At 39.2% G+C, this 20,392-nt stretch overlaps 1 protein-coding gene across 15 annotated transcripts in view; it reads right to left on the minus strand.

Moving 5' to 3' along the window:
- The window catches only part of ESRRG (estrogen related receptor gamma), a 643,479-nt gene that overhangs the window by 282,919 nt on the left and 340,168 nt on the right, over positions 1-20,392 (minus strand). For 7 of the 15 annotated variants that reach the window (XM_077986938.1, XM_077986937.1, XM_077986929.1 and 4 more), the window contains one exon: positions 16,021-16,068. The exons of the other annotated variants lie outside the window; for them this stretch is intronic. The gene's annotated coding sequence lies outside the window, so the exon portion shown is untranslated. The remainder of the gene's footprint in view (positions 1-16,020; positions 16,069-20,392) is intronic. 15 annotated transcript variants of the gene reach the window in all.

The following is a 20,392-nucleotide window of genomic DNA, read 5'->3' on the forward strand; positions in this document are numbered from 1 at the left end:
CGAGACCACGGTGAAACCCCGTCTCTACTAAAAATACAAAAAATTAGCCGGGCGCGGTTGTGGGCGCCTGTAGTCCCAGCTACTCGGGAGGCTGAGGCAGGAGAATGGCGTGAACCCGGGAGGCGGAGCTTGCAGTGAGCTGAGATCGCGCCACTGCACTCCAGCCTGGGCTGGGCGACAGAGCGAGACTCCGTCTCAAAAAAAAAAAAAAAAAAAAAAAAAAAGAATACTTTTGCTTGGATTAAAATAAGTTATATGCAGAGGGCTTCATTCTACTCCATATACTTCTCATGAGTCATAGTAAAAGAAAGAAATCCTATATACCTTAATTCTATCAACACAACAACACACACAACCTAGACTATATGGGTAAAAAATACATATAAAGCACTAGATCAAGATTCTGAGTTTCAATAAAGAAGGGAATTCATAAAACATGACAATTTACTCCAGATTATCTATAAACAAATATGTACTATTGAGTTTCTCTGTGGTTTCATTTACTTATCTTCAACAGAGTTAAGGAATTATAAAAACAGACGATTGTGTCAGTGTTTTACTGAGCACACTTCATTTTTTAAAAATGACTACTTGTCCCTAGTTTCCTTTTTTCCTTCCTCCTCCCTTTTGCCCCAAATCCCCAACAAAAAGCTTACCAGTTGGTTAGTCTCTGTGTTATTAGTTCATGGAAATGCTAGTATTATTTAACAATAAAAATAAAAATCACACTCAAGAGAGCACTGAATTATTCATGCACTCCGATTTTACATAATTTGGCCATCCCTCTTTATATTGCTATTTCAGTTTCTATCACTAAACAATTCTCCACTAGGTCTACCTTGGATTCCTGTGAACAAGGAGATAACACTTGCAAAATGTTCCCTCCGAGACGATGGTCTGAGCTGATGTCCAAACATTTGCAGCCAAAGCCTAAACTATGAAAACAGCAAGGAATACCCTCAGTGCCCAGAATAAAAAATAGAGTATTAACAAGACTTTTTTCAAAAAAAAATCAAATTTCTTTAAAATTTAAAAATCTTTAGTGACACAAAAGCTAGCAATATTGAACCATCACGGGAACAGACTTTGAAGACTTTCATTGTCACCCTGTATTTTCATTACAAGTATACACAGACTCAAGACATCATTTAAAACACAATTAAGGCACTTAATGTGGTTTTGGCATTAAAAGTTACTATTGGGCAATGTCAATCTCTCTCTTTAGGAGGAGAGGAGGGAAAGCAGCTGAGCAGGGTATAGGAATAGAAATGCAACTTGCACGATCAGCAAAATGTCAAGCACTGCGAGGTGAGCCCTTATGGTGGTCAATATTCTAGACACCACGGTGTTAGCGCACAATCTACACTGGCCTGTACCTCATACAGCAAGCCCCTACCTCTGAGCAGTAGCAATTTTGCTCAGAGTTGGAGCGAAAAGCTATTTTCAGTGGCAATATCAAGACAGAAACTGAAGAAAGCAAAAAGAGAAAGAAGACTGTTATGCAATAAAAACCAAACAACCAAAAATGGTTGTGAGAACTGCATTCTCCTCAAGGGAAGGTTCTCCTTTAAAAAAAAAAAAAAATCACTGTTTGTTTTTTTGCTCATTTCCAAAATATAATTTTTAGCAAGTCATTAACCTAAGTGACGGAAGTGTAAACTGAACCTTTATAGCAACATTCTTCAAATGTTCAGTGTTAAGTGTGGGAAAGGAAAAAAAAACACAGATGGAAAATACTATAATGAACTGACATGTTCTATTTAAAAACTGTTTGTCAGCCGTAGTTAAGTTGACACTGTCAGCATGGCAACAAATCATAACATTTTGCATGTTTTGCTGCATGCTTGAAGTAAGGATAGCACATCGCACGCCTAGATCATAGTGGTGGGAGTTTAGGAACAGTACAATCAATGGAATGGAACAGAACATGTCTGATCCGCTGCTCCCTAAAGGTCAGCCACCAGGGAAGTGCAGAATGTCTGGTGTGCTGTTTCTTTGTGTCTATCAAAGAAAACTACTGTTCACAGTTTTTAAAATGGGATATGAGAGGCCCAGGACTACTAAGGGATTCTCTCCTCTATATTGTTTAATTGTTGCAATTCACTTAGAGATTCACGTGCTGCAAGAATGAAGACCTGCAATAGACTTCCTTCCCTTCAGGCTTTATCACAAGAGGAAAACAAAAGCCAATGATATTGAACAGAAATTGGGAACAAACTAAATATAATGGAATATGATCTCAAAAGTTGAATTCATACAGAAATAAAGTAAGTACATGCAATGGCAAATAATTTGATTTTTAAAATGTGTATTGAGTGACCTACCATGTGTTAAGCTCTGGACTAGTAAATGTGGGGTTAACACCAAATAAATAATTTTAAAATGTTTGCTGCCCTCATGGAGCAAAAAATGTATTGAGAAAGTAAAACTAACAGAAACACACACACAAACTCCTACATAAGATAATATAGGAAATATGCATCAATAAAGCCACATATAGTCCAAAAACATAATTTTAGTTAATACTAAAGGAAGCTCTGGATAATCCATAAAGCAAATAACAGAAAGCTGACTATATGACAATGAGTACATATGTGCTTTGCACCAATATCATCAAATTCAAGTCTGATTTCTTTACAGAGGCATTGGAGTTAGCTAGGTAATATTTATTGACACACACTATCTAGGCAAAAATACAACTATACAATAGAGGAAATACTAAGTATCTAAGACTCCACTTTTTATATTTAGGACACCTAAAAACCATCTGCGAATGAACTTATTATAAGTGACAAGCATAACATTTTAGTACAGGCATACCATGTTTTATTGCACTTCACTTTACAGTGCTTTGCAAATATTGCACTGTTTACAAATGGAAGGTTTGTGGCAACCTTTCATCAGCAAGTCTATCAGTGCCATTTCTCCAACGGTGTGTGTTCACTTTCTGTCTCTGTGTCATATTTTTGTAATTCTCATAACATTTCAAACTTTATCTATGATTGGTGATCATTAATGTTACTCTTATAATTGTTTTGGGGCACCACGAACTGTGCCCAGGAACTTAATTGATAAATGTTGTATGTGTTCGAACTGCTCCACCAACTGGCCATTCCCCGTTCTCTCTCTCTATCCTTGGCCATCCCTATTCTCTGAGACACAACAATATTGAAATAAGGCCATCTAAAAACCCCCAAAAAGGCTAGATGCAGTGGCTCCCGCCTGTAATCCCAGCACTTTGGGAGACTGAGGTGGGAGGATCGCGAGGTCAGGAGTTTGAGACCAGCCTGACCAACATGGTGAAACCCTGTCTCTACTAAAAATACAAAACTTAACCGGGCATGGTGGCACATGCCTGTAGTCCCAGTTACTTGGGAGGCTGAGGCAGGAGAATCGCTTGAACCTGGGAGACAGAGGTTGCAGTGAGCGAGGTTGTGCCACTGCACTCCAGCCTGGGCAACAGAGCAAGACTCCATAAAAAAAAAAAAAAAAAAATCCCAAAATGGCCTCCAAGTGTTCAAGTGAAAGGAAGAACTGCATGTCTTTCACTTGAAATCAAAAGCTAGAAATGCTTAAGCTTAGTGAGGAAGGCATGTTGAAAGTCAAGATAGGCCACAAGCTAGGCTTCTTGCACCAAATGGTTACCCAAGTTGTGAATGTAAAGCAAAAGTTCTTGAAGAAAATTAAAAGTGCTATTCCAGTGAACATATGAATAATAAGAAGCCTTATTGCTCATATGGAGAAAGTTCGAGTGTCTAGATAGGTCAAACCAGCCATAACATTCCTATAAGCCAAATTCTAATCCAGAGCAAGGTCTTAACTCTCTTCAATTTCCAGAAGGCTGAGAGAATTGAGGAAGCTGCCAAAGAAAAGTTGGAGCTATCATGCATTGGTTCATGAAGTTCAAAGAAAGAAGTCATCACCATAATATAAAAGTGCAAGGTGAAGCAGCAAGTGCTGATGTAGGAGTTGCAATGAGTTATCCAGAAGATCTAGCTAAGATCATTGATGAAGGTGGCTTTAAACAACAGATTTTCAATGTAAATGAAGCAGCCTTCTATTGGAAGAACATGTCATCTAGGACTTTTATAGCTAGAAAGGAGAAGTCAATTCCCGGCTTCAAAGCTCCAAAGAACAGGCCTACTCTCTTGTTAGGGGTTAATGCAGTTGGTGATTTTAAGTTGAAGCCAGTGCCCATGTACCATTCTGAAAATCTTAGGACCCTTAAGAATGATCCTAAATCTACTCTGCCAATATTCTGTCAGTGGAACAACAAAGCCTGGATGATAGCACATCTGCCTACAGCATGATTTACTGAGTACTTTAAGCCCACTGTCGAGACCTTCTTAGAAAAAAGCAGAAGCAAAATATTACTGCTAATTGACTATATACTGGTCACCCAGGAGGTCTGATGGAGATGGACAAGGAGATGAATGTTGTCTTCATGCTTGCCAACACAACATCTATTCTGTAGCCTATGGATCACAGAGTAATTTTAACTTTCAGGTCATTATTTAAGAAATACATTTTGTAGGGCTATAGCTACTATAGACAGTGGTTCCTTTCATGAATATGACCAAAGTCTATAAAATAACCTTTCTGTAGAGGATTCACCATTCTAGATGCCATTAAGAACATTTGTAATTTATGGGAAGAGGTCAAAATGTCAACATTAACAGGAATTTGGAAGAACTTGACTCCAATTCTCATGAATGACTTTGAGGAACTCAAGACTTCAGTGGAGGGAGGAGCTGTAGTTGTGGTAGAAATAGCAAGAGAATTAGAAGTGGAGCCTGAAAGTGGGACTGAATTGCTGGAATCTCAGGATAAAACTTGAATGGAGGAGGAGTTGCTTCTTATGGATGAGTGGTTTCTTGAGATGGAATCTACTTCTTGTGAAAAGGCTGTGAACATTGTTGATATGACAATAAAGGATTTAGAATAATCCGTAAACTTAGATGATAAAACAGCAGCAGGGTTAGAGAGGATTGACTCTCATTTTGGCAGAAGTTTTATGGGTAAAATGCTATCAAGAAGCATTGCATGCAACAGAGAAATTATTCATGAAGGTAAGAGTCAATCAATGTGGCAAACTTCATTGTTGTCTTATTTTAAGAAATTCGTCATAGCCACCCCAACCTTCAGCAACTGCCATGCTGATCAATCAGCAGCCATTAACATCAGGGCAAGACCCTCCACCAGCAAAACGTTTATGACTTAGTGAAGGCTCAGATGATCATTAGCATTTTTAGCAATAAAATATTTAAAAATTAAGGCATGAGTGTTATTTTTGGTATTAATGCTATTCCACACTTAATAGACCACAGCATAGTATAAACATAACATTTTTGACCAGTTTATGCATAAACATAACTGGTAAATGAAAAAATTGGTGTGACTTGCTTTACTTCGGTAACTGCTTGACTGACGTGGTCTGGAACGGAACTGGCACTATCTCTGAGGTCTGCCTGTACCTGATTAGATTTTGGAATCTAATATTTTCATTTCACAAAGGAGAAAGTTAAGGTCTGGAGATTAAGTGCCTTTTCTGGATCTGTAGCAAGGCTGACATAGATAAACTTTTAGATGCAGTATTCTTCACAATCCCACATTTTCTTTCACTGGTAGAAATATACAAGATAAAGTCTTACATAGGAGAAAGGCTACCAGACTTGGAAGTGTAAGAATTGTATTCCAGGTCTTTGGCAGACACTGCTACTTGTCCATCCTAATCTGTTCCACTCTGTTTCCTGGATCTGAGGCGAGGATGCATTTCCCACTGTACCAGCCAGGTGGGCAACGTGGCTAAGCTCCTACCAATGACTTATGAGCAAAAGTGCAATTTCCACTTCACTTACTCAGGAGAAAATATCCTGACCTGGACTTTGCTCTCTGCCCCTTTCCTTGGCTAGAATGACCAAGGTCAATGAGACCTTCAAAGTCATGGGCTGAAGATGACAAAAATACCGTCAGGCTGGATCTCCTAAATAACTAAGAGCTGCCTGACAACCTGCCATAGTCACTTTGGTCTGTTACATGACAGAGAAATAGGCATTTATATTATTTACTCCACGCTATTTTGGAGACTGTCACAGAAACTTCTTACCCCCAGCTTGTTCAAGTCCTGAATCTAACATTGGGTAATATGATGCTGTGGGAAAGTCGTTCACTTCTTTTGAGCCCATTCCCCATCTGTAAAATGGACACAATTATATTTGTTTTTTTAACCTAATGGAATAAGGACATAAGTCACTCTATAAAATGCTTTCATACAAATATAAAATATAAACAAATATAGGAGTTCAAAGGAAAGAACAATTCCTTCTAGCTGGAGTGACCAGAGAAGACCAAAGGGAAGAACTTGAGATGAATCTTAGTAAGGTTTGGATGGGATTTTTTTTTTTTTTTTTTTTTTTTTTTTGAGACGGAGTCTCGCTCTGTCACCCAGGCTGGAGTGCAGTGGCGCGATCTCGGCTCACTACAAGCTCCACCTCCCGGGTTCATGCCATTCTCCTGCCTTAGCCTCCCGAGTAGCTGGGACTACAGACACCCACCACCACGCCCGGCTAATTTTTTTTTGTATTTTTAGTAGAGACAGGGTTTCACCATGTTAGCCAGGATGGTCTCAATCTCCTGACCTCTTGATCCGCCCATCTCAGCCTCCCAAAGTGCTGGGATTACAGGCGTGAGCCACCGTGCCCAGCCAGTATTTTTAACTTGCAAAGAAGATGTGCAAAGATGGAAAAAATCATGGTGCAAGATTAAAAATATACAGTACATTTTTTAGAGAATAGCAGAAGAGAGTTTGGCTATAGTAGTGGCATCTGGTAGAAGGGTAATAGGAAATAAGGCTGGCAAAATAAATTTGAGGGCCAGATTGTAGGGAGTAAAAAAGACTTGAAAACAAGAATAATGAATCATGATCCGTTGTGGTAATTTCATCCTCTTTATCCATGTTTGGTAGAGGATAGACATCTGCCTGAGACATTGTTGTGTAGAGGTGCATTGCTTGGATCTGGGATAGCCATCTTGTGCTCTTAATGCAAAGGCCAAGAGAATCAGAGAGATGCCAGAATTTCAACATTGTGAAACAGCTGAACAAAAATGGAAGTATTTATCTCAAAGATTTTTGTGATGGGGAAAATGAAATGCTTATTTCAACATTAATTGGTATTTCTGTTACTTGTAGTCGAAAGTATTCTTTACTTAGAGTAAGAAGTGTAAGCAGTGAACTCTGTATCACAGAGAACAACATATCAGGGTGATAGAATCTGGATATTTTCGCCATCCAAATCTCATGTTGAATTGTCATCCCCAGTGCTGGAAGGGGAGCCTGGTGGGAGGTGTTTGTATCATGAGGGAAGATACTTCATGGCTTAGTACTGTCTTCAAGACAGTGAGTGAGTTCTTGCAAGATATGGTCATTTAAAAGTGCGTGGCACCTCCTTCCCCAACTCTCTCTCCCTCTTGCTCCTGCTTGCCCCACCTGATAGGCCTGCTCCCCCTTTGCCTTCTGCCATGATTGCAAGCTTCCTGAGGACTCCCCAGAAACAGATGCCACTATGCTTCCTGGACAGCCTGCAGAAACACGAGCCAATTAAACCTCTCTTCTTATAAATTACCCAGTCTCAGGTATTTCTTTATAGCAGTGCAAGAATGTCTAATATACAGAGGAAAGGTGTGATCTCTGAAAAGATTCCTTGGAAACCATCACTTTAATTTCTCAGACACATGTCCTTCATCATCAATACATTGGAGCCATAGACCCTCCCATACTTACAATCACATTCTAAGATATATTTACAAAAGTAATCTTGGAATTCACTTTACAAGCAAGAATATTTTTTCATTATTCATAATTTGTACTTACTTTATAAGCACTATCATTTTTATCATACCACTTGGTGAATAAAAATTACATATTCACAAGAAAATCAACCAGTGCAAATTTTTGGATAAAACTTTACAGCTAGGAAAAAAACAGAAAAATCACATAGATCTTCTGCATAGTTTTGCAGATAAGGAAATTCAGACCTAGATGCTGTACTAAAGGCCTTGCTAAAATCCTAGAACCAACCCTTCCTTTTTATTTTTCTTTTCCACAAAAATTATAATCAGTCCCATTGCTATCAAGTAGATTTTCTCTTTGTTCTCAGAATAAGAAATATGAAAAAAATTATTTTAAATCTCTAAGAGGAAGGGTTAAGTTTTCCTGACATTCCCTATAATTAGTATATCTTATCAATAACATATGCACCTAAAATATCAAATTTAAAGTGGAATGTTTTAATAAAACATAACCAAAAGGACCTACCTAAGTGCATACACAATGACAAGAAGCACTTGGTCAGCCTCATTCATTACCTCTGTGACATTCATGCAGATTTGCTAAATATCTCGTTTTATATCATGTCCTCTATCAGGACTTTTTCTCCAGACCTAGTCCTGTATTACACAAGAACTAGAAGTCAGTCTGAGCATAAGTACAGTACTAGAAAGTAATACCAATATAATTTATTCTTCCTGTCCCTCTAGCTATTACTCTTTATATATTTCCAGGGTTTTTTTTTTTTTTTTTGCCAGGTCAAAGCAGGGGAAGGCCGGGGAGATAAGATGCTTAGATACTTACAGCCATCAACAATTTCTTGAAAAGCAACTATTCAGGGAAAAAGGGGAGGTAAAAGTCGAATCTGCCTAGGCATTGTTTACATATTAAAAGTAAAGATGAGGCAGTGGCATTAGGAAAAATACATACAGGCTCTGGCATATTTCCTCAAATTGAATAAATGCTTTTTATAGACTCCTTTACATGAAATAATTTAGTCATTAAAAAGAGAACTATGCACTAGAATATGCCACTTCAGTCCAGATTAGTAATAATTTTGCAAATGCACTCGCAAAAATTTTTCTTAGATTATTTTACAACAAACTCTGCATGAAATGTAGTGGCACATGAAGAAAAATTGCTTAGCTACAGTTGGTTTTGATGCCATACCATAGGAGCCATGGAGGGGACTCATTCAATATAGCTTTTCATGCTGTTCCCATTTCCATTTTCATAAGGCACCATGATCCCTTAGTGAAAAGAATTGCTCCTAGTCTGCTGCAGATAGGAATATGATCAGTAACCTCAAATCCCTTTCTTTGTAAAATCAGAAACATGCAATACAGTTAGAATTCAGAATTTCTATAAAACAAATTTCCCAGACAGGTATCTGAGGTTCCTGCTCCTTTTGGAAAATCCATATTTATCCTCTATGTCCACCACTCAGTCTCTAAATTTTACTGCCCTTCTGGTCCCACAGTGTTGGCTAAAATCTGAATATTTCTGATCATGCTTCTTTGGTGCTAATCGTGAACACTGAGCAGGCCAGTATTTGGATGGATGACTGGGGTAGGAAGCCTCCACGATTGCCCCCAGTGATTCCCCCATCCTGGTATTTATATATTTGCATAGGCCCCTCCAATGTTGTACCAGGATTGGTCTGAGTGACCAACAGAATACAGCAGAGGGGAAGGTATGTCACTTCTGAGATTAGGTCATAAAAGACACTGCAACTTCTGTTTTGGCCTCTCTTTCTCTCTCTCTCTGTCAGATAATTTGCTTTGGGGGAAGCCAGCTGCCATGTTGTAAGCAGCCATATGGAGAGATCCATATGGTGAGAACTGAGACCTCCAGCCTACAGTCACGTGAGGGAGCCTGGAAGCGGATTCCCCTGCCCTGTCATATCTTCAGATGACTGCAGCCCTGTCCAACACCTTGAGTGCAACCTCACGAGAGACCTTGAGACAGAACCACCCAAATAAGTTACTCCCAGGTTCCTGACTCTCAGAAATTGTATAAGATTATAGATATTTGCTGTTTTAAGCGGTTAAAGTTTTCAAGTACTTTGTTATGTGGCCTAATACAAAGCAAAAGGTACTACAGGTTTTTGTTTTGTTTTGCTTTTCTTCTAATTTTTAAGTGACTTGAGGATAAGGGCCACATCTTATTCATCTACAGGTTTAGCAGAGTGCTTAAGGACATAGCAGATCCAATAACCATTTTCTGAATGAATGATCCTCTCCTTCCTGTTTTTATCATTAAAGTAAATTCAATGACAATTACACTTCCAGACTTCTGGCTTAACTAAGGAATTTTTTTTTTTAATACTGTGGTTTAATCCAGAGAATACAGAAGAGAAAAAAATTCTGAAATGAGATCACTTTTTAGAAGGTCCAAGTTTTTAAATGCTCCTACCATTAAGAGTTCAATATAAATTTACAATGAGGCTCACTGAGCAATTTAGGAAGCCTTGGCCTTCTGCCTTATAAGCATTCATGATTACAAACTAAAACTTGGCCTCACCAGCTAAGACATGACAGCATGATGGGAAAGACTAAAGGCTGACGTAAGTGTAAAAGAAATAAACTCCTGTAGGTCTTGGGTTTAGGGAGCAGTATTTATACTCAATGCGACTTGGGGAGAAAAATTCCTAAAGGTAAGTCTCTCTTGGTAAATTAGATCACTTGGAGGGAATCCGGGAGTAAATACTTTCTCTGTTTCCGTAAGTAGGAACTATATTCTGCAGTAGCAGGAGTTAGTTCTGATAGATACTTCATAGTATATCCATCCCTCCAGATCCACCATCCCCCATAGTCTGATAAGTTCCTACTGGGAAAACACAGGTTACATAAAGGGGTAAAATAATCCCATTACCATGTAGAGAAATAAAGATGCATCCATTTGGAAACCTCTTAGGAGATGTGCTTGCTTGAGCTGACATTTACTAACAGAGCAACATTTCTCTTTTTTCCCACTGACTAAGCCCCTTTCCTAGACAATGATCTCCTCTGGGAGAGAGTTATTAGAATTATTACTCCAGAGTGTTAGTGAAAAGGGTTCACTGAGTAGAAAGAAGAAAAGCAAAGATTTTGCTCAGCACAGTTAAAGTTTTACCAAAGGGAAGTTCAAGTTGCATGAATGAAAAGGACAGCCTTTCACTGGGAAATAATTTCCCTGGATTGCACAGGCTATACCTTCAGGGAACATGAACCAGGATAATCTCTAGCCTTCTTCTCTTCAGGGAAAGAAACGACTCAGGAAATGCTATCTTTCTTGTCTCCACCCTAAACTAGGTGACAACTAAATACAGCTCAGGAAGCCAACGGTCAGAATCATTTTTAAGTTTTGTCGTCTAAGAAATTCACTAAAATATTAAAAGAGAAAATAACTGAATGGGTTGGTACAAAAAAGGGCCTCAGGTTCAGTTAATTTCTATTCCAGAAAACAAGCTTTGATTCTTGCATCACTTGACAAAGACTGCTTACTTCTCAAAAATGTGAGTACTGACCCAAAGACATGAAATAACACGTTCTAGAGACTAAACCTTAAACTAACCAGACTCACTGGAAAAATAAATGAACAGCTACGTTCTTTAATGTACATGTGTTTTTTCATTAAAATAAACAAATAGATTAAAATACATTAAATTTTATTTTATTGTATTTATTTTATTTTATGTATTTTCTTTTCTTTTTTTTTTTTTTTTCTTTTGAGCCAGAGTCTCACTTTGTTGCCCCGACTGGAGTGCATTGGTGAGATCTTGGCTCACTGCAACAGCTCCCTGGATTCAAGCGATTCTCCTGCCTCAGCCTCCCGAGTAACCGGGATTACAGGCACATGCCACCGCACCTGGTCTCTAAATTGTAATATATATGTTTAAAACATGAATACAATTCTAGGAAAACAAAGGCAATTTAAATTTTGAATCTTGGAATTTTGATGTTAAGAAGTTAAAGATTGTGATGTCTCCTTCCTCTCAGGAATCATCTGTAAAACAAGGAGACAAAAACAGAAAAACATTCTCCATCTTTGATGGAAATAGGAGTCACAGGTGAACCTGAACCACGGTATATGAAGCTACAAAGCAGAGTGCAGAATAGTAACTGATCAAGAGGTATACAGGAAGTGAACCATAAACACAGACTGAATGGGATGTCAACAAGAAGCAGGACTCTTCTCCCCAAAATCTCAGGCATCATGGGGCATTGTATACCAGATATTGGTGTAGGTCATGGGTCAGGCCTGTGAGGCCTGGGGCTGAAAACAAGTGGGGCTGGCTGAAGTCGGCCTCAACTTCCTCCACCTACTTCCTAAAAGGCAGAGCAACCATTCTTCCTCCCTACTTTCTCTTTGTAAAAAATTAGCTAGAGAAGTTCTGATAACAGAAATAGAAGGAGCAGTGGGGTGAGGAAGAAGCAGAGGGGTGCTGTGGGACACCGTGCTGAAAATGAGAGCATTACAGGAAAGCATGCATACCCTTACCCCACTTCCCCACTGGGCTCCCAGATGCCCTCGGGCAATTGTATATCTCCAAGGCAGAACACTGCAGGACCCTGCTCTGGAGAAAAAGAATGTTCTAGCGAAAAGGCCCAGAGACACCAATATTTTGGGATGCCCTCAATAGCAACAACAACAATAGCAAAACTGGCTCCCTAGAAGATCACCCTAAAGTAGAAAGAACCCATTCACAGTTCCTATCATTGCATCTAAGGATCACTATTGCAGTGCCTCACTCTTAAATATGAAAGAAACTAGCATTTGAGTGGTTTCTTATCCTGTGTTATTAATAAATACACAGTCTTCCAAATCTTAAAAAAAAAAAAAAAAATCCTTCACTGGCCTCTACTGTCTCTTCTAGCTTTAATCCAATTTCCTTCCTTCTTCTCCCTGTCTCACTTTCTGAAGAACTTCATCTTCCACCTTCCCGAGCTCCTGGCATCTCTGTAACCCTGAGGTCTGATTTTACCACCAGCCCTCTCCACACTTTCTAACGTTCAAAGCCAGAAATTTCTTGGTGGATTTTCCTGCTTCTATGACACTCATTCCCAGACACCCAAGCTCAAAATGTCAGCATCACTTTTTTAAAAATTAAACTTCCTTAATTTTATTTATTTATTTTTGGCTTTTTTTAGACGTAGTCTCGCCCTGTCACCCAGGCTGGAGTGCAGTGGCACGATCTCAGCTCACTATAAATTCTGCCTCCCAGGTTCAAGCGATTCTCCTCCCTCAGCCTCCCGAGTAGGTGGGATTACAGGCGTGTGCCACCACTCGTGGCTAATTTTTGTATTTTTAGTAGAGACAGGGTTTCACCATGTTGGTCAGCCTGGTCTCGAACTCCTGACCTCATGATCTGCCTGCCTTGACCTTTCAAAGTTCTGGGATTACAGGCGTGAGCCACCACGTGCGGCCTCCTATTGTTAACATCTCGCATTAGGATAGTACATTTGTCACAAATAACAGAACAATATTGATACATTATTATTAACAAAACTCCATACTGTATTCAGATTTTCTTAATGTTTACCTATTCTTCTTCTGTTTCAGGATCCCACCGAGGATGAGGATGTCATATTACACTGAGCTGCCATAACTCCTTAGGCTTCTCCTGAATGTCACCAAATACCTTCTCAGTTTCCATAAGTGGGAACTATGTTCTGCAGTAGCAGGAGTTAGTTCTGATAGATACTTCACAGTATACCCATCCCTCCAGATCCACCAACTCACATAGTCTGATAAATCCCTATTGGGAAAACAAAGGTTCCATAAAGGGGAAAAAAAATAAATCCCATTACCTTAGGATTTTCCTTGTTTTTGATGACCTTGATAGTTCTGATCAGGTCTTTTGTAAAATTCCTCAACTGAGATTTGCCTGATGGTTTTTTGGGGATCAGACAGGGGTTGTGGGTTTGGGGGAGGGAGACCACAGACATAGAGTGTTGTTTTCATCACATCGTATCAAGGGTGTGTACTACCAACATGACTTAATACTGTTGATGCTAACCTTGATCACCTGCTTAAGGTAGTGTTTGTCTAGCTTCTCCCCTGTAAATTATTCTTTTCTACCCCTTATTTTGTACTGTACTTTTAGAAGGAAGTGCAGCTCACACTCAGGGACTGGAGAGTCATGCTCTACCTCCTATAGGGCAGAGTATCTATAGAGATTATTTGGAATTTTTCTCAGCATCACTTTTGACCCCTCTTTTGTCCTTCCTCCTCAATTTGTGCATTTTCCCAAAAGTAAGCAGTATGGTTTTGCCTGGAATCAGATCCTGTAATGCAAAACCCTGATTCTTTTCATTGAACCAAGAGAGAAAATTAATTATTCCTGGGACCTTAGGGCTTCCATCTTTCCTTCTTCTTTCTCTTTTCTTTTCTTTCTCTTCCTCAACACATACTTCTTGTCTGCAACCTCCCAGGCATTGTATTAACTTTAGAAACACAGCAGTAAGCGAAAAAGACATTGTCCCCGAGGGTCCAAAGGCTTGTAATAGTACCATCCAATTTAGCTAGGGAGTCACAGAAGACTTCCCTGAGGAGGGGACCTTTAAGATATGAATGGTAAGTCTATGAACAAATTCCTCTATAAGTAAGAGAGCACTCACGACAGAGGTCCTGCATGTGCAAAGTTCTGGCATGTGAGGGAGTCTGGAGGAAGCACTGTAGTACAGTTAACAAGGAAAAGAGGATGAAAAAGGCCTCCAGAAAGCCAGGAAGGGCTGCCTCCTGAAAATCCTGCAAGCTACTTGTGGTCATCAACAGCAGGGCAGTGTCATGACCAGATTGGAATTTTAAATAGATTGTTACAAGGGAAGAATCCTTTTAGGTAGTAAGAGTGGATGTAGGATAACTGGTTAGGAGACCTTTGCAGAAGTCCGGACTGAGGTGATGGTAGCTTGGCTTAGAGTAGGAATTGTGGTGATAGAGAAAATTATACAGATTTAACAAACAGACTGAAATATGGGATCTTAGCTGAGGGAACTACACTCTCTTACCTTAGTTTCTTCATCTTTACAAGCGGGATAATAATATACCTACCTATGGAGCTGTTGTGGAATAATGGGTTAATATATGCAAAGCATTTAAAGAAGTGCTTGACTCATATTAATTGCCATTAATAATACCAGTTAAATTATCATGAAAACGTGTCTAAATCATCACAGTCTTAGACCTAAATCAGCTGGAGAATCAATCCCCTCACTGACAAAATGAAGAGGCTTGGCTACATAATTTCCAAGATCTTCTCTAGTCCTAAATGGTTAATTTTCATAACCATTATTCTTTGCTAGTCCAAGAAGACTATATGCTCTGATGTAAGCTGTCCCCAAAGAGCCCACTCAGTAAATGTAACCTTATCTTACTTAACCTACACCTTTGCAATTTCTATCAGACCCTTTCAAAAACACCAACAAAGGGGGAAAAATATTCTCTTGACTAAGGAATTCCGATAAACATGAAATTGATTTTTCATTCCTAAACATTTCACATTCAGGACCAGCAGAATGTGGTCTACCATTTCTGTTGGTTTCAGAATGGTCCTGTCTTGCTTTTTCTTCCATATTCTAGAAGTATTTCCCCAGCAATACACCACCCACACAACCACAATTTAAACGATGATTTTGATTCCTCAGGATAGGAGGTGACGATTATAATCACTCAAGCAGGGAGGCACAATGAAGAGGGACCCTTGACCTCCAGGAGCTCACAATTTACCTACCAAGGTAAGGTTAATCCATACAAAAGAAGACTGAATATAAGAATGTAGAAGTTATGAATGGTTTCTCAGTTCAGACTCTAGATGGACTGGAAAGAATGCACAGGAAAGAAAATGAGGAATATGCAATGACAGAAAGAGCCAAGAACACTGGCATATATGATCACAACTACGTTTTCATATCAGTAAAAGGTCTGCAAAATCTTACACACCAAAGGGACAAAATTTTGCTTCTCCCAATCCCAGGCACATCATACATTCATAAACACAAACTAGAAAAAGCAAAACAGAAACATTCTGGGCACTTCCATGGGACTGGGTGAATTTATCTGGAATGATAACTGCACACGTTTCATTAGTCAGTAATTTGGGATTATCACTTATGTAGCCCTAGAACTGTGTAATGTTCTTGAGGAAAGGGAGTCTCCCCCACCCCCCCCCCAGAAAAAACCCCACATTTATTTGCAAATAAAAATATCCTTACTTATTGCCGTGAGGGGGAGAGGAATCTCAGCACTCAAATGAAATTATGCTAAAACAAAGAAAAGAAACAGAAGGTGCTAAATTAAGAAATGTAGATTAAAAATTCAGTTGTAAATAAGCTAACATTGCAGGTAAATTTGAACTAATAAAACAGATGATTTTACTGAAAACTTAACACCTCTCAACACAGCTGTCTGCCCAGTCAGGAAACCATTAACATACTGTCACCAGTACCCCCAGCACTTGATGATACGAATTCTAAAAACAATCCAGAACAACAAAAGGAATGAACCATCAAGGAACCAATGACACATGGGCTTTCTCAATTGCCTTTTCATGGTGCACCACTGTACGCTGAAAAATTTACAAAAGCAGCAAGAACACAGGCTGGACAAAAAAGGGAGGGAAGTGGTAGACAACTTTGAAAAGCAAGTACAAATATTTCAAACAACACATAAGACTGCTTAAGCAACATCTATCCAAAATACACAGTTAATAAACAGGGATATACATAGGGGGTTGTTAAAAGCCATGAAAACACCCCTTTAATAATGATAAGTCATTATATACAGTACTGTATTTTAATAAGAAAGAAACATCATTTTCTCAAATTGAAATACCAAGGCAGGGGTCCTTAATTACTTTTGTGCCAGAAGCTCCTTTGAGGATCTGATGGAAGCTGGGGACTTTCTCTGCAGAAAACTGCATATGCTCATAAAATTTAGTATTCCATTTCACAGAGGTTACTAACTCCCACCTCTGCCCATTGTCAAACTCATCCCTACATGAGTCCTCTGTTATCTTGTGGGTTCATATGTTAAAGGCTTATAAACTCATGAGTTTAGAAAGCCCTGTGCTAAAGAAACATGCTTTCAGACCTTAGGACAAGAGTTTGAAGGTGTTAATGTATTAACAAACTGAATAGGAATTATAAGAAACATTTCATTTAATTGTGTGGTATACAATGATATCCATTTAATTTCACACCAATTCTTTTTTTTTAAACGTTATTGTATATTTTTAAAGCATACAATATGTTTTGATATACACATAGTGTAATGGTTACTATAATCGAGCAAATTAACATATCCATCATCTCACGATTGCCCATTTTTTATTTATTGCAAGCGCACCTAAAATCTACATTTTTAGCAAAAATTCCAAATACAATACTATTAACTGTAGTCCTCATGTTGTACATTAGATCTCTAGACTTGTTCATTCAACATATTTGCTATTTCAGAAGAAAATTAATTGAATTTTTTGAGATGGGATCTTGCTATGTTGTCCAGGCTGGACTCGAACTCCTCCTGTCTTTAAGTAATCCTCCTGCCTTGGCCTCCAGAGTAGCTATGGCTACAGGCATGCCAGCACTCCTAGTTCTATATCAGCCATTTTGTATCCTGTGACCTACTACTACCTACCGCATTTCTGACAACTCCCTGCCCCCTGCCCTTGTTAACCACTGTATTATTCTTTATCACTCTGCATTCAACTTTTCTTTTTCGAAGATTCCACATATAAGTGAAATCATCCAGTATTTATTCTTCTGTGTCTGGCTTATTTCACTTAATGTACTGTCTTTCAGGTTCATTCATGTTGTGGCAAATGAAAAGATAACCTTCTTCTTAAAGGCTGAATAATATTACATTGTAAAAATATACCACAGTTTCTTTATCCACTCATCCATTGATGGACACTTAGGTTGTTTTCATATCTTGGATGTTGGCAATAATGCTGCAATGAACATGGGTGTGCAGATAGCAGATATCTTTACAAGGTAGTGATTTCATTTCCTTTGGTTATATACTCAGAAGAGAGATTGTGGGGTCACATGGTAGTTCTATTTTTTAATTTCTTTAGGAATGTCCATACTGTTTTTATAATGGGGGCACTGATCTACATGCTCACCAAGAGTGTACAGCGTTTCCTTTTCTGCAAACCTTTGCCAACATTTCTTATCTCTTGTCTTTAAGAATAGCCATCCTAACAGGTGTGAGGTGATATGTCATTGTGGTTTTGATTTGCATTTCCCTAATGATTAATGATATTGAGCACCTTTTCATAGACCTGTTGGTCATTTTTCTGTCTTCTTTGGGAAAATGTATATTCAGGCCCTTTACCCCATTCTTTAAAAAATTGGATGGTTTTCCTGCTATTAAGTTGTGTGAGTTACCAATTCTTGATAATGAGGAGTTGATTTCTACTTCAGAGGGAATCCTGCTTATCTGTTTTTCCATCTGGTCCCTATTGCGTACATTTGAGGCATCCCATTACTCAAAAATACTCTGCAGGTGGAAAGCAGGAAACATTTTTTATAAAAAGAAGAGACAAAAATGAGCTAGTTGTACACTTGTTAGATCTGGTAATCAGTTTGTTTGCTTACTTATTCAATCAACAAACCCTGAATACTGACTATGTGTCAGAATAATGGTTAAAAAAAGACACTGTCCCTTCCCTCAAAGAGCAAACCATGCAGTGCAGTGACTGGAGGAGCATCAAACTAGGCTGTGATGCTGTGTGGACAGCCTGAGCTGTGCTTTTTTCTGCTTGGGGAAGTGTGGAAATTGAGCCTTATGGAGGCCAAGCAAGTTTTACCTAGGGAAGAAGGAATAGCAATGCACATCTTCCCAAGAAAATGAGGCATTGGGACAAAGGAAGTGGGAGGATTGCAGTTTGCTTGGGTCAAACTGGACATTTTTAGAAGAAGCATGGCAGTAAGAAAAGTCAAAAAAGAGAAAATTCACTGAGCAGTGTCTGATATTGCCAAAAGCTGGCTTAAAATATCCAATAAAAGTTGTAGTTGGAAAAGAAATAGAAATGCATGAACAAAATCAAATAACTATATTCAGGACCAGCTACATAATTTGTGGGGACCCGTGCAAAGTGAAAATATCAGGCACCTCGTTGAAATATTATTAAGAATTTCAAGATGGCAACAGCAGAGTAGTAAACCAAGCACAGGGCACTTCTGAGCACGGGGCCCTGTGTGACTGTGCAGGTGACACATCCATGAATTCTGATTGTATTAGACAGAAAATTTCAGATGTTTATGCCCATCCTTTACTACCCCAGTTAAATATCCCCTATTTCTCAAAATGATGACCAAGAAGCACTTAATATGTGCTAAGCACCAGGCTGGGAACGTTATTCACTTAATTTTCTCAGCAAACCTATGAGCTAGATATTACTATTCCCACTTATAGATTATAAAACCAAAGTTAAAAGAGGAAAAGCAATACTAAAAGGAAAAGTGATTTTACATATCTTGAAGACATTCCCTCAATTTCTCATGCCATGCCGTTTTAGTGAGTGCTCTATCGTCTTTCGGATGTGCGTATTTTCATTTCTTTCTGTGGGTTCGTGTTTGCCTGGGCCATGAAAGTCCAGATTCTGTGATATCAGCCAGGGAGTTTGCACTCATATGAGTAAAAACTGGAGTGAGAAGGGCCACAGTTCACCATCCCAATGACGTTACCCCACAGCGTCCCCCAACAGCTTTCTCTGGTAAGAACGTTGGGTGGATGTGGAGGGAACGGAATGCTGGCACACTCAGAAATGTCCCTTTTCAATACAGACACAGTTCTAAGGATAAATTATACATTGAAATAGCACATCCACACTACACAAGTACAAAATCTATTTTAAAAGAAGTTATTACATCTTCAGAACCTACAGTAATTTCTGATTTCTCCCTGCAAACCTCCAATTAATAGTTTCTTGAAACAAAGGCCCAGTAGAGTGTTCAGATTCTTTTTTTTTTTTTTTTTTTTTTTTTGAGACGGAGTCTCACGCTGTTGCCCAGGCTGGAGTGCAGTGGCGCGATCTCGGCTCACTGCAAGCTCCGCCTCCTGGGTTCCCGCCATTCTCCTGCCTCAGCCTCCTGAGTAGCTGGGACTACAGGCGCCCGCCACCGCGCCCGGCTAATTTTTTGTATTTTTAGTAGAGACGGGGTTTCACTGTGGTCTCGATCTCCTGACCTTGTGATCCGCCCGCCTCGGCCTCCCAAAGTGCTGGGATTACAGGCTTGAGCCACCGCGCCCGGCCATAGTGTTCAGATTCTTGAGTGTCCCCCGCCCCATCACCAAATGCTGCTGAATAACCAACCTATGACAATCCACAAAATCCACTTTTTCCACTTACAGATGAGAATAAGAACTGCCACAATCACAACAGAATATTAATTCAACAGTAAGCACCAAAGAATCTAAATATTTACTAAAATCCCTTAGATTTTTGTCTAGACGTTGTTTTAGCTTATTTGAACAGGACATTCCTCTTACATTTTGGGCGGGAGGAGTTTGGTGGTGTATTCAGGGCTCTCTGTCGAGCCTCTGCCTTTGGTCTTAGCTGTACTCACACAATCCCTGCAG

This window comes from Macaca mulatta, chromosome 1 (genome assembly GCF_049350105.2).
Source record: "Macaca mulatta isolate MMU2019108-1 chromosome 1, T2T-MMU8v2.0, whole genome shotgun sequence".
Classification (NCBI taxonomy): Eukaryota; Metazoa; Chordata; class Mammalia; order Primates; family Cercopithecidae; genus Macaca; species Macaca mulatta.